This window comes from Parus major, chromosome 14, assembly GCF_001522545.3.
Source record: "Parus major isolate Abel chromosome 14, Parus_major1.1, whole genome shotgun sequence".
Classification (NCBI taxonomy): domain Eukaryota; kingdom Metazoa; phylum Chordata; class Aves; order Passeriformes; family Paridae; genus Parus; species Parus major.
In genome coordinates this window covers 15,330,937-15,333,959 of record NC_031783.1, presented here as the reverse complement: position 1 = coordinate 15,333,959, position 3,023 = coordinate 15,330,937, and positions in this window count along the sequence as shown.

The following is a 3,023-nucleotide window of genomic DNA, read 5'->3' as shown; positions in this document are numbered from 1 at the left end:
GATGGACACGGGGCACAGACAGGGATGGACACCGGGCACAGACAGGGATGGACACTGGGAACGGACAGGGATGGACACTGGGCACAGACAGGGATGGACACCGGGCACAGACAGGGATGGACACCGGGAACGGACAGGGATGGACACTGGGAATGGACAGGGATGGACACGGGGCACAGACAGGGATGGACACGGGGCACAGACAGGGATGGACACCGGGCACAGACAGGGGTGGACACTGGGCACAGACAGGGATGGACACTGGGCACAGACAGGGATGGACACCGGGCACAGACAGGGATGTACCCCGGGCACAGACAGGAACAGATCCCCAGGTGAGGCAGGGCTGTGGGCAGGGTCACCAAGGCAGGGCCATTGTCCCGTGGCACTGCCCGAGCCGGAGGGTGCTGGAGCAGGACCCAGCAGGAGGAGGATGTGGATGGTGCCAGCCATGGGGACACCTGCACTGCCCGTGCCCACTGCAGCACTGGCAGTGACTCGTGAGGCCCACACTTCCCACTTCAGGCCAGAATCTTTCTTTTCTCCTCTGATTTTCTGCACAGCATGAGTTGAGTCCAGCAGGGAGCCAGGCAGGAGCTCAGGCACAGCAGCTGTGCCAGGCTGGGCGCTGCGGTGGCCGTGCCTGGGGGAGCAGGAGCGTGGCCACGAGCCCAGGGCTCACACACAGCCACAGGGGCACAAAGCAGCAGCTCAGTGCTCCTCTGGGAATGGCTTTTTGAATTTGCAGTTGGAATAACGACTTTCTTTTACCACTGTGAACACCTCAGCTGGCTGGCACAGAGGACTTTTCCAACCACATCCACACTGATCTCTCTCACTCCCTGCCAGCACTCACAGACACTGAAAATCAGATCCATCAGCCTCCTCCTCTGACACCCAGGTCTCCCTGGGCCCACCTGAGGAGATGAGAATTCAAATCAAAACATGAGAGAGCTTCGAGTGATACGTAACCATATTTCCACAAACAAGTCTTTCTAAATTCTCATTTCTGGGATTTAATTCTGGATCTGCATCCACGTGATCCTTCCCCTTTTGAGGCCCGAGACCATCCCTGCTCCGCTGTGATCCAGCCCTCCATCCTACATGCTCTTTCTCTGAAGAAAGCCCCGCTCACTCCATGGAATTAAACACCCAGGAGACTTTCCCAAAATAGGCCCAGGGCTGTTATTATGCAGCTGCTGTGAAAGGTTCATTGCAGTAATAGAACGGGGCTGACCTGTCCTGCTGATGTCACCCTCCCAGGAGCAGCAGGCTGCTTCCATCTCTCAGCACCGTCTGCTTTTCCTGCTAAGAAGGAGAAATAAATTGCAGCCATCGCTGCTCGTGCTGTGCCGTGCCAGGAGGGGACGGGGGAACGTCCCCGGGGTGCGTGGGGGGCACACGTGGGGCTTGCTGTGCCCAACAGCACCGGCCACACCGCAGGGTCCCCCCTGCCCCACTCCCACAGGGATCTGTGAAGCAGAAATAACTCCTCCTGCATGGAAAGGAACCGAGCAATAATGGAAATAATAACAGGGCGTTTTGACTCCTTCCCTCTGCACTGTTCGAGCAGAGTGGGGTGTTCCCCTCAGCGCTGCTGCACTGCACGTGGAGCCACACCAGGCTGAATTCTGCTCATTTTAACTGTAAACTCTGGCCTTCGCCTCTTTCTGCTTTGTTGTTTTTTACTGTGTGTTCCCATTTTCCAAGGACAGCCCCCATAACTGCTGCATGTGCAATGCAGAGAATATGGCTTTAATTTCCCCCATGAGTGTTGATAATCATGATAATCACGCTCAAACTTTTGTCACCGCTGGGCCATGGTACAGGAGTACAAAAGCCAGGTATAGTTGCTGCTCTCAGGGGATTGCTTTTTTCTTTCCTTAGTTTACATAATTCTACCTTATTTTACTTTTTCATTATTTAGTGCACTCTGAGTCACGTCATATTAAAGGCAGGATCTTCATGGCCATGTTAATTTTCCCAAAAGCTGAGGATCCAGATCCCCCCAGCACTTTGAAATGATGAACATCCCATCAGCTCCTTCCTCTGAGGAAAGCACAGTCCCCAGGTGTGCCGAGGGTCTGGCACACACAAACAGCCCCGGCCCGTCGGTCCCAGGGGAGCACAGTGCCGGAGCAGAAATCAGCCCAGTTCATTCCTGTTTCCATAGAAGCGTGGGCTCTAATGCTGCTTTCCCCTCGGCCGGCTCCCGAGCCCGGCCGTGCTGCGGGCAGCGGTGTCTCCAGTCCCCGGCACGCCGGGAATCTCCACGGGCTCAGCCCGAGCTCCACGGCCGGGGCGCAGCCCCTGTGCTCGGGAGGCAGCGGGAGCAGGGCAGCCTCTCCTGGAGCCGTGATTCACATCCTCAGGAAGGGACCTCATCCTCCCACCGGGCAGCCTGGAGCTGCTCTGGGAAGGGGGAGCTCGGGGCAGCCCCAGGGCCGCTGCTGGGGAATGCGGGAGCCGGAGGGCTCGGGGCAGAGCCAGGAACGAGACCCTTCCCAGCAAAACCCCCGCCCCAAAGAGGGGCACGGGGGGCCGGGCAGGGACCACTGCCATGGCTGGGTCGGACAGCTGCAGCCCCACAGCCTCAGCCAGCCCCAAAGGCCAGCAAAGACACTCAATCCCCAGCCCCAAGGTGAATTCTCCCCATTTCCCGGGAGAGCTCTGCCTCCGGGCGTGGGAGCTGCGGTCCCGGAGCGGCGGCTGATGCGGGAGCACCGGGCGGGCGCTGCTGGGGGGATGCTGCTCCCCTGCTGCCCACACCGGCTTCCTCTGAAGGATTCAGAAAAGCTGGAGAACAGATTTGTCTCTTTTTTTAAAACTCTCTTTTCTTTGGGACCCGAATCCGCCACAGGAAACAGGTGGACAGCTCTAATTAGATATAAAGGTGCTTCAGCAGCACCCGGCAGCCTCCACATCCGTTTGTCGTCCTGCCCTCACCCAGCATGCCAGGAGCTCCGAGACAGGGATCCTGGAGCGGGGACAGGGATCCTGGAGAGGGGACAGGGATCCTGGAG